Genomic DNA, 12,754 nt, shown 5'->3' with positions numbered 1-12,754 from the left:
TTAAGTGAAACTCAAGATGTCCTCGAGTTATAGTATAGCCTAGTAATCAATATATTAAGCAAAATTATTTTTAAATCAATTCTCAAGTGATAGGATTTTCTTTAATTAAAATTATTTCTTAAATGAAGTTATAAAATAGAACACATGCAAATAATTTTTAAAATTTAATGTCAATAGTTGAGTTTAAAAATGGAATAGAGAAAGAATGAGGACTTAGGTTCATATTCTGCCAACAGTCTCAGGTTTTATACATTTTGTTTTGCTAGGAAACTCTGACAATGGGATGACCCCAATGTTCTATTATAGAAATATGAATTAACAATAAACATAATAAACTAATGATAAATAGGATGATCAGCACATGCCAGAGGCTATTCTAAATACCTTACTCATGATTGCTCATTTAATTCTAGTCATTCATTAATCAAAAAATTTCTCATTAGTTGAGAAGGAATTCTATATGGCTATTTAGAGATAATACTGATGTGGATTTTTCACAGAGACAGCAAGAAATATGGAGATCTAGGTGTTCAGTTTTATTAAACCTCACATTCATCTCTTATTCTGGTCCATACAACAAAAGCAGCAAAGATTTATGAGATCTTGTTTATAAATACGAAGAAATGTTCCATTGATACTAAATCTTAAATTATTTTCAGAGAGAGAATTAAGTACTTCAAAAAGCAATTTTTAAAAACTGATCAGAGTTAGATTTTTCTAGTTATCCAATTTCTGTAAGCAACTCCGTGGCTAATTTTAGGAGATTTGATCTTCTTTTATGTTCCACATAGCATGGGATCTTCAATATCTTGTGAATACCAACATCTTTGTACACACAGAAAAATCTAAAATTTGATTATATAAAATAACATGACATTTAAACTTGAACTATTTTTAAAAATTAGGTGTTATGACATATTATGACACTATGTTACAATTCTTCACACAATCTACTTCTATTGGACTCTATTTTTGTTTATTGATAGTTATACCCACTCATGATTTGATACTCAGACTATTTACAAAGTGTGACCTATTTGTGGCACTAGATCTACTATGCCCAGGAAGGATGTATTGCCACAGTCTATGGAATTATTACTAAAATATGATAAGATTCCCCCCCACTTGCAAGCTAGCAAGAACTAAAGTATAAAGAATCACATAGGCTTAGTGTATTCTTTTTCAGTCTACTATGACATATAAATATGAGATTCCCAAATTATCTATCAATAAATGCTTTTAAACATAAATTCAAGTAGATAGAAGTTTATATGCACATATCAATAAGAACAAAAGACAAGTTGCAATGAAATTGTTGAACACCTACCATCCAAATAGTGTGGTCTTCTCCTTCTATGAACCATCCCATAGACTGAGCTCAAGAGATGCTGAGGTAGACAAATGTGCCATATTAATTATACAGGGAGATGTTTTATGACTTGGGGATATTACTCTCTATAAATAGAGCCAGCACCAGAACACTTCACCTAAGGCTGCAGATCATACTCAGGTCTGCAGGTCCTGTCATCTCAGAGTACAACTGGAGTCTCTTTTTGTCTAGATTGCAATCTCTCTCCCTTCCCTGAAGTCAACTTAGGAACTGAGATGGTCTTCATGAATCTATGAAAATTCATTGAAGGGCTGTGTCCGCTTTAAGACATATCTGACTTAGGTCAATTTCAATTCCATAGTGGACCGTGAAATATCAGTAAGACCCATTACTAACAGTACCTTAAAGACCTTAGAGAAATATTATATTGTAAGTAATGATAAAATAGAAAACTATGAACTTTCCCTAAGGAAATTCATATGCAAAGTACCTACCCTATTTGTTTGTAATCTGTTTTGATTTCTGATGATTTCTATTGAACCACCTTTCTTTCACCACCAGACATCCATGCAAGCTTATGGGGCTACATCCTCAAGTTTGCAAATAAAGTCTACTTATTTAAATAATGAACCTTATAGAAAGACTCACAGGGCATCAATCTAAGGCTGTCATATCTTTAGCATGGCTCCAACAGTGTATATTTTTGCAACTGTGAATAGAATCCACACATTGATGAAAATACTGTACATTTATGATGAGCAATGTAGGAACAAAAGTGCTGGGCCTGGAAAAAAAATTTTCGAATTTCTTATTTATTACATTTTTTAATAGAAACTCAGAGAAAGCCTTATCTGCTGTCATTTGGTTTAAATTCCACAGTACTTTTTGTATTTGACCAAATTCCCTTATCTCTTATTTCCTTGTATTCTGCTGTGCCAGCCTCTGAGCAGTTGATATACTTATCTGTGGTTTTATAATAAAGTTTTAGCTTCTACTGAGGGAAATGGGAAAAAAAGTAACAAGAAAAGGAAAAGCTGCTCCTTAGATACTAAATACACCAGCTCCCTGCACCCTTTATACAACTTTGAAAGAGTTGCCTGTTCTTGCCATATTTGGGGAGCTTTGGGGGTGGTTTACACAGTGCCTAGAGTCAAGACTGTTTTTTTTATTGTTGTTGTTTTGTTTTGTTTTTTAATATAACAGGAGACAGGTTTGGAATACAAAAGGGGGAAGAAAAAAGCATAATATAGACACACACAAATAGTAAAAATAGTAATAACAAGAGAATCAATACCATATACTCCTAAATTTGTCTCCATATATATATTTTTTTACTTCAGTCCAAAGTAAACCATTATCTGTTTCACGATTGGAGAAACCAGGCATGGTTTTTGACATGCCTTCCCAATTTGATATTAAGTACTTCACTTTAGTCCCGATTCAAAATTTAAGAAAAATTACAACCAAGTTACATTGATATATAAAAAGTTATTTCAAAACCTGAACTGTCTAAGTGATCATGTGTGGGTTCTGAACATCTCACAGTTCGCACGCAAAGGGTGAGACACAAATTCACGAACAAATAAATATTCTAAGTAGTTGTGAACACCTATTCCTTTCCAAAGTGTTATGAAAAGATGAGTTCTTCAAGTGGATTATGGAGGTACTGATTTAATTCAATGGAAGACTGGAAAGCAAAGTATCTGTTATGTACTAGACCTTCTCCGGGACACAGGGTTTTGCAGAGATAAATTCAGATATAATACTGACTTATCACTTAGAATCATATCACCATATGCCACAGGCAAAACATACCTGATCTCTGAATCTCACTTACCACATCTGTAAAATGGACATCCTACTGCTTATTCCATTTGAAGGAAGTAAGAAGAACCATGTAATATTTTATAAATATTGCTGATATGGATGGCTTTATGAATTGAGCAATTTTGCTGGTACTATGGAACTAAATAAAGTTCTATGAAAAGATGGATTCTAAATGAATCTCCTTTAGGGAACAACTCAACTTTATAAGAAGCAGGTTGGATTTCTAAGACTCTTCTGAATCCTCCCTTCTGTGTCCATTTTGCTAAATTTGACTCTAAGATACATTTTGACAGTTTAGAACTTACAGGTTTTCTTTTTTCTTAGTCAGGAATTAGTTGGTGCAGCCCTGAACCTGGAATCTCAGAAAGTGAAAAACTGCCACTTTTCAGTGGCAGTAAATTCACCAGAACTTCTTTGCAAATGTTCATAAGGAAGATGGAGAATCCCCTTTTCTTCCCTTGTCTTTGCCAACAGATGTTTTGCCTCTGTGACAGAGTACAATAAACCTGTGAAATAACGAAGGAGGAACTCATACTGAAACACCGGCTACTCTTTGAAAGGAACACACTGATTGGATTATTTCCAAGATATTCAGCTCTGGCAGAATGTGACAACTATGCCTTTTCATTATCCATTCGGCCTCCAGGAGATGCAAGATTTAGTATCCTTTCGTACACTTTAAGTCTGAGAAACTTCTTCTTTTGGCTTCTTATGGGTACTAAAGGCTGGAAAAGAAATCAAGTTGCTTGAGATTTGCAGCAAAGATTTGGATTAAGTTGCTTCAATTTGCAGTAGAGATGCTGGTGGCACTTTGCAAATATTGTCACCATTGACCTGCAGAGGTTGTACATCTAAACCTCTGAGCGCAGTTTTCATGTCAGCAAATGAGCTGTTTTCAATCCCTGCTCCACAGTTTTGCTATTTTTCCAGGTTCCAAGCTGAGACTGTCAACATTACTATAACTTGTGATCCTGCACAGCCATCGGTTTAAAACAATTTCCATGCACATTTATTCAGTTCAAGACATAAGCAGGAGGTCCCAAGGTGACAGGTTCTTGCATTACTCTAATCCAGTTACCACTGAGTTAAAATGCTTTCATTACAGTTTCAAACCCCTGGGAGAAAGTAGGTATGACAAGCTGGGGTCTGCTTATTATGTTTTAAACTGAGATTGACTCCAGGAAATAGTAGCAAGACTGAACAAGTACATTTTTACATACTTCCCTCTTCTGTCTTACTTGGATCATATTTTTAATTTGTCTTAATTTGAACTCTCTTCTGGGTCTTTAAGCTCATCTTTTTGAAGATTCGGAAAGCAAAAATACCAGCAAGAAACATAAAATAAATTACTTATTTATGCAAAGTCCTTTGGAACTATTATGTGTCTTGGGCATGAATTAACCTGCCCCCTCCCGCCTACTGCACAACTAAGGTATTTTGAAACTGTCTAATCCTGATCACCTAAGCATTGGTGAATTATTAAAAATTAACCTCTTCCTTAATCATTGAAGATGAACACTCAAAATCAAATATTTAAGTTAAAATTTGATATCATGCAACTTATTTAGTCCATTAATATTCATGAAATAGCTAGTTAAATGCAGGTATTGTGCTAAGCAGAGTACCTCAAAGAAGGAAAGGCAGCAATGGCACCAAGCTTTTTTGAGTTTATCAGCAGGAAAACTGGACAGTTATCACATTATTTCAGTAAGATACATTTGTGGAATAAATGGAGAAGGAAAAAAGCAGAGAAAGAGAATGTCAGGATCACTTGGAGTGACTCATCTCTGAGACCAGACATGAAGATGACTTCCTCATTGCCTTCTGCTAAGGGTTATAAGTATTTTAAAGAAGGGATAAACAATCCACGGGCATTGGCGCATGCTGGTAATCTCATCAGCTCAGGAGGCTGAGGCAGGAGGATCATGAGTTCAAAACCAGTCTCAGCAAAAGTGAGGTGCTAAATAACTCAGTGAAATTCTGTCTCTAAATAAAAATACAAAATAGGCTTGGGGTGTGATTCAGTGGTTGAGTACCCCTAAGTTCAATTCCTGGAACCCCCCCCCCCAAAAAAAAAAAGAAGGGCCAGGCAATCTTTATGCAGCATGATCAGCTTGCATAAGAGAAAAGAGTTAGAAAGGTTTGGGAACAATATTAGACAAAAGAAGGTAGACAGTAGATTATTGTATACAACACCGCTTCCTGCAAGCTCAATTATCTCCTGTTGGTAAAGATAAGTCAATTTTCAGAGTGAAGTCGAGACCACTTAAGTATCTTGTGCTAGTTCAGCTTACCATCACTGTGACAAAATGCTTGATATAAACAACTTATAAGGAATAAAGGTTTATTTGGGTGACAGTTCTGAGGCTTTAGTCCATGATGACTTAGCCATGTCACTCTGGACCTGTGGTGACACAATATATCATGGTGGTAGTGCATGGCAGAAGAGGCCAGTTCACCTCATGGTAGCCAGTTAGGAAAGAAAGAAAGGAAGAGATTGGGGTTCCAATATACTCATCAAAATTACACCCTCAAGGACCTACCTTCTTCCCTAGACCCCACCTTCTAAAGGTTTTGTCACCTCTCAATGGCACTGAGTCACCACCAAGACTTTAAGAAAACAAGGTTTTGGGGGGGGATGTTGAAGATCAAAGCCATGCCAATGTCTAAACTTCAATTTTTTTTTTCAGTTGTGGAGACATCTATTTCAAAGGCACCACCTCATTTCTTGTCTTCACACTTCTCAAATAGTTCGCGGAGTGTTTTCCAGTATCTGATGTCTACTGAAAAAAAAATAATAATGATGATGGTAACTTTTTTAGACAGCTTTTTCACTTCTGTGACCCAAAGACCTGACAAGAACAATTTTACAGGGGGACAATTTTATTTGGGGCTCACAGGTTCTTTCCAACTCCACTACTCTGGGCCCAAGATGAGGCAGAACATCATGGTGAAAGTGTGTGGTGGGAGAAAGCAGCTCAGGACATGGCCACCAGAAAGCTGAGAGAGATCTCACTCATCAGGGACAAAATATAAACCCAAACGCATGCCACCAATGACCCACCTCTTTCAGGCACGCCCTACCTGCCTAGAGTTTATTTTTATCAATGAATTAATGCACTGATTAGGTTAAACTCCTCATAACCCTGCCGCAGTCTGGCTGGGCTCAAATCAGGAGCCAATGAAGCAGGAGCAAACTTTATTTCTGAACTCCACCAGCACACTCCACACACGCTCCCCAGGGAACTCCGGAACCCCATGTGGCTTGTCCAGGAACCAGCCACTGGAAATATCTCCTCCGGAAATCCCTCCTCCTGCACTTCCCCAACCAATGGGAACTCTCTGGGAATCCCCCGGGAATCCCCACAAGAACTCCAAAGTAGCAGCTGAGGCGGATAGTAATGCCTTGCCTGTCAACCAATACTATTGGCAAAATGCCAGGGGCCATTCTGACTCAGCTGTGGCTCTCAGCACAACCCAATCATTTTACCTCTAAACTTTCTTACATTGTTTCACACATGAAATTTTGGGGGACACCTCATATCTAAACCCTAAGAGTAACATATTTCTATCTATTTAACAGTGACATATTTGTAAAATCTTTGAAATCCTACATTTATGAAATCTTTGAAATCCTACCTCTGTTTTTTTAGGTTTAAATACACTTAGTGCAGATTATTTGCTGAATACCATATTTATGGAATAAATAAGGCATAAATAAATGCATGGTTTTAAAAATAGCAAAGGAAACCCTGACCCTTACTCATCTGGACAACAGCTTAGCTTAGAAAACATGCTATAAGATTTATACTTTGATATTTCTCTAATATCTGGCTCAATAATTTCATTAATCATTTTAATAGAATATCTAAATTATGTATTTATGCCTTTTGAAAATGCATACTTTAGAATATAATAGAAAGTTTCAAATTTGAAGAGCTTCAGAGGAAATCCAGAAGGAGCCAATTCAGCATCTGAATTATTACTATGCACTACACAGTAAAAATATAAACACTTTTTGTTAAAAGAAAACAAAAGCCAAAAAACCTTGCAGCCTGCCTCTGATGGAAACAAAAAAACAAAACAAACAAACAACAACAACAACAACAAAAAAACTAAACTTGTTTATCCTCCTTATTGCATGACTTCTTTTTGCTTTAGAAAAATCGAGTTTGCTGAATTTGGGAGTTAATGTGTCTGGAAAAGCTATAATTGAGAGTCTAAGGCTAAACTAGAGTTTGTTTCAGCACAGATCTACATTTCTGAAGGTTAAAAACAATTTGGGGCAAGGGGAAACTTTATAAATTTTTGTAAAGGGACTATATTACATGAAAATCTGAGTGAGTCCAACACCAGTAAAATGATGACCCAGTTAACTGCAGGAAATCATTCCTGCTATTTTCCTACATGAAGCTGTAATTGACAATCCCATAATATTTCAAAATTTCTTCATCTAGTTGGAAAAACATAGGTACTATTGTGCATTATTGTATATTGAAGTATAACAAGAGTTTCTGGTTCCACCGTATTTCTCAAATGCCTCTTATATGCAAAGCAATGGCACAGGTGCTAGAGATGTGGCTCAGAAGGCAAAAGACATGAGGTCTTGCCCTGGGTGGGTCACTCCTACTGGGTGAAACCAGACATTGAACAGATGGTTAAAATCTACAATACCTTAGATGTTATGTGCTTAGGCAGCATGTAAGTGCTACTTAGGAAAATGAAGGAAGATGGAAAATAATTTAAAATATTACAATTCGAAGAAGCTGCACTAAAAGGGAGGATTTAATCAAAGACCTGAAGAAGTGAGAAATGATGCTACTCAATTGTCCTGGTTAAGAGAATTCTGGTCTAACACCATCGCAAGTGCAGAAGATCCTGGGGCTGGGACATGTCATGAGTTGGAGGGGAAAAAAGAGATGGCATGGCTGAGAGAGTGCATGCAATAGAGAGTAGTGGAGGACAACATCAGAAAGATAACTGTAGGTGGGAGTTGTAAACTGTGTAGAAACACCAGAAAGACATTTCTGTTTTACTATGAGTGACATGGGAAGTTATTGGGGTTAGGAGCACTGTGCCACATGATCGGATTTGCTTTTCTGAAAAAAACACTCTGACTTCTCATAGAGATTTGTCTGTAGGGGTGCAAGAAAGATAGTGGTGGGGGTGAGAGGAAGTAGTACTGCAACTGTCATGTGAGAGAGCTCCTGGTGCATTAGACCAGGGCGGGAGCAGTGGTAGGGATGAGGAGTGGTGAAACTCTAGATAGATTTTGAAGGTGGATTTGTTGAGGGTCTAGATTCCTGACAATAGCAATAGGAAAGATACAAAGAAAACACTGAGATTTCCACCTCTGTACTCATTCAAAAGGCTTAAATTTTTTTGATTTTTGGGAAAAAAAAGCAATGCATAAAGAAAATCAATCTAAACCAAAACTTTTTTTCATGGAACATGAAACAAAACATATATTTTCCCGAAAGTAAAATGAAATGGAACTTCTGGTTTTAAATCTGGGCTTTTCAGCTCAGCAGCTTGTGTGACAAAGGCAGAGTTATTTCACTGTGTTGAATTCTCCTACTTATAACGAGTGATAATAATAGTGCTTGTTTCACAGGGGAGTCCTGAATATCTGTTGAGGGAATCCGGTCAAAGTGACCATCACCATGACAGACATATATTAATCACTAAGCACATTTGAGAAAAACAAATTCACTTCTTCTGTGAAACTAGAGTACTAACCAGTTCAACAATGGTGAAGTTTCCCACAAGCAGTGAAGAAATGGTTCTAATATTATCATGAAAGTAATTTTTTAACATGCATATTTTTAGTAACAGCATTTGAGCACCTGGAATGGAGAAGTGCTGATGGACTATAAAATAAACAGCACAGTCTCTGTTTTCAAAGAACTTACAGGTTGGTGGATGAAGAATCAGCCATATGCACCACATAACATGGTAGCAATGCAAATCAACAAACGTTTTTTTATCACTGAGAATGGAACTAATTTGTCTAAAATTTTGAAGTGGGAATATAGTAAAAACTTTAGACTTTAAAAATATTATTTTCTGTACCAAAAGTCAACACATATGATCTGAGAAATGTAGCCATGTGGAAAAACAGGGTCACATATTTGAAACCTGGACTACCCCACTAAGATCAACATGTATGATAATTTTAAAGTGCATTATTGAATCACGGTCATTATTACATAAGCTACTGGAAATGTCTGTCTAATCTTCATGCAGGCAAACACCCCTGTGTGTTCAGGCCAGGATTTTTCAAACAGAAACTCAGTGAAATACAGTTAGCTGAGCTTTGACTTTAAAGCATTTATCTGAACCAAAATCAAAACCTTGAATTTTGTCTCCCTGCCATTATTAATGGATGTTTAACACCCTGCTAAGCTGGTCTCCCACTCAGCTATTTTTTTTTTAAAGTTGGTGGAATAACTGGTATTCTTCCTGCTCACAAAGTCTTTGTTAATGTGCATATTGCAAAATCACCCTAAGTCAACAGTCTGTGTCATCTGCATTGAAGGGAAGTAATGTATGGATTAGTGCATAATAGCATGGGTTAGGGAGAAAAATGAGTCACAAAAGTAGCTGGTTCAAAGGAATAAATAACTAAATCATTACCTTGATGCCTGACTTAGAAAGCTTTAGCTCTCAAAGGCATAATGTCTAAAATATCAAGACTATTGTGTAAAGCCCAAGCCCCATTATGGACCGTACTTCAGTGGTTTATGATGGAAGACTGTGGATGATGCATTCACTAAACAAAACACAGAATTTAGCAGAAAAAAAAATGGGAAGAAATTATGATGCTCAGCTAATTTCTTGCCACCTGAGGGCAAACAAAACAAAACAAAATGGAAGCCATCATTGTGAAAGAGACATGGTATATGAAATAAAACTGCTTTCCATATCAAGTATAGATAAATCTGGAAGCTTCTTCTTAGACAGGATTTATCCATTTATTGTATCCATTCCTTGTACCTGATTCAGAGATCTCATGAACAAATGAACCATGTCCCAAAGCATGGCACAGTCAAGAGAAGACTGTGAAGAATACAGCAATAGAATTTATGAATGTAGCAATGCCAATTGGTTCCAGGGGCTACCCGTGGCACTGTGTAGAGGTGTCCTGTCTCAGCAGGCATACAGTGGTCAGTTGGTCATATCTGGAAAGGGTACTGTGATGGATGTGAAGACCTCAGTGTCAGGTATTTGGCAGTAGTGATCAAATGGAGTGACAGGTAAACAAGTGCATACAAGAAAATGCTAACATGGATGTGGGCAGGGCGTGCTGTGGGAACACAATAGGGGTAAGGTGGCTCAGGGAATTCATTAAAGGGGAGATGACATCTGATCTGAGTGTGGAAGAACCATCATGTGAACACCAGGGAGAAGATGAGGAGCCTAGTTGAAAACACTCAGAAAGTAAAGGAACATGAGTGCTCAAATATTCACAAGAAGTTGGTATTTCTAGAGGACAGAGTATGAGCCAGAGTTCCCACATCATCTCTGTCTCTAGTTCATACTCAGCTTAATTCCTGAACATTTCTCCTGCTGATTCCATTCTTTCCATAGAGGCCACCACCCTAGAGCCACCATCTTCTACCTAGGCTGTCACAGGAACCTCCTGAGCACACAATTACAAGCACACAATTTGTTTCTCTGTCAACTAATGAATTTACTTATTCATTTGTTTATTCATTCAACAACTTTTTTGAGGGATAAACTATATATCATAAACTCATTTATTTTGAATGTGCAACTCAGGGATTTTTATTGAAGTGTTGTGCCCCCATCATCACCATCTGATTTTAGAACACCTCCATCAGCCTCCAAAAGATCTTTTGTGCCCATTACCTGTCATTCCTCGTCCCCCTTCAGCTCTATCCCCAGATAAACACTACCCTACTGTCCCCCTGGTTTGCCTTTCTGAATACTTCATATGCAAGGACTCATACAATAAATGAGATTTTGTGCCTGGTTCCCTTGAGTTAGCATAGTGTTTTTGGAGTTCATCTATGATAGAGTGTATATTCATTGTATATGAAGATATCATATTTTATGTATCCATTCACAAGTTAATGGACACTTTGGTTGTTTCTACATTTAACTATTATGGATAATGTTACTATGGGCATTTTTGTGTCGATGCATGTTTTCATTTCTTTTGCTTACATACCTAAGAGAGCAGTTTCAGAGTCATAAGGTAAATTTAAGACTGTCACTTCTTCTAGACTGGATGTGCAGTTCTTTCTCTTTTTTTCTTTCTTTTTTATTTCAATCAGCAACGTGCACAATATTTTCTTCTCTGATTCTTACTCTACACTTTCATCAGAAGGTTATTTTCAAATTCAAATGTATTTTATAATTCAAATGTTATTTTATAGTCCTAATGAATTTCAATAGCTACTTTTTTTTTCTTTCTCAGAAGTACCAAATTCTCAACAGAACTGAAGAGGTCAAGATAGACATCCTGTCCTTATTTCCCTCTTTATGTCACCTGCTCATGTCTTCATGTCCCCTCCTTCACTCTATTCCAGTCCTACTAGCCTCCTTTTAGTTCTTTAAACACAATTCACTCCAACAGCAAAGCCTTTGCCAATATTGTATCCAAGGCATGAATGTTTCCCCCACCATTTCTATTTCTTTGCCTCCTTAATTATACCTAACTGTCCTTTAGATATCAGATCAGATGACCTTTGCTTAATAAGACTTTCCCAACTCCCCAGACTAGGTCAGGTTTCTTTATGATGTTTGTTTGTTTGTTGTTTTTGCATTTAATTTATCTCAGTTGATAATTATGCTTCTTTCTCTACCAACAGAGTCTAAGCTTCTTATAGAAGGCATATTGTCTTTCATTTATTCTCAGGAGCAAATGAAAAGCTCCATAAACATTTGATGAATGAATGAAAGTGGAATCACAGAAGGGCCACACACACCCAGTAAATTTGTACTCTATTTTATGGGTGATGATCCATACTTTAAGATACATAGAGGCACAGATGTGTGTTTAAAGCAGCCATTCCAGTTCCTTCATGAGACAAAGATTTAAGAAATAAGGGTTCCAAGAAAAAAAAAATCTATATAAGAGATAGACATGGAGAGCAGGGTTTAGATTTAAGAAAAACTAAGAGGACTCACATTTCTAGCTTGAGTACAAGTTATGTTAAAACAGAAGGAAAACTGACACTGAAACATAAATAAATCAATCACTATCCAATTGAGTTTGTGAGTCTTGCACTCAGAAAGGAACTTGGACTGAGTATAAATAACCCGTTTAGATGACCATGAAAACTGTGATCAGCTAGGAGAGGAGTGTTAGAGAATAGGCCCAGGATGGAGCCCTGGAGGATCCAACATGTAATGAGCCCCAAGAGGAAGCAAACACATACAAAAAGAGAAAGAAACAAATTGTACCAACAAGGGAGCCCAAGCAAGAGCACTTCTGTGAGAAGAGATCCATCACCCGGCCTATGGGCAGGTGACTCAAACAAGGACTTCAAAGGTTTTAACAAGAAAAGAAGTGGTCAGTAAGATTTTACCTGCCAAATTGTTGATGCTGGTGGTACAGAACGCTTTCTG

At 36.9% G+C, this 12,754-nt stretch overlaps 1 long non-coding RNA gene across 2 annotated transcripts in view; it reads right to left on the bottom strand.

The window, feature by feature from the left end:
• Positions 1 to 515: 515 nt before the first annotated feature.
• The window catches only part of LOC124087571 (uncharacterized), a 28,396-nt gene continuing 16,157 nt past the window's right edge, over positions 516 to 12,754 (bottom strand). For both annotated transcript variants that reach the window (XR_009226123.1, XR_009226119.1), the window contains one exon: positions 516 to 5,940. This is a non-coding gene — a long non-coding RNA (uncharacterized LOC124087571). The remainder of the gene's footprint in view (positions 5,941 to 12,754) is intronic.

The sequence above is a fragment of the Marmota monax genome, unplaced genomic scaffold (genome assembly GCF_021218885.2).
Source record: "Marmota monax isolate L192 unplaced genomic scaffold, Marmota_monax_Labrador192_F-V1.1 WCK01_AAM20220418_F8-fsc00005, whole genome shotgun sequence".
Lineage (NCBI taxonomy): Eukaryota > Metazoa > Chordata > Mammalia > Rodentia > Sciuridae > Marmota > Marmota monax.
This window is presented reverse-complemented; position numbering and strand designations above follow the sequence as displayed.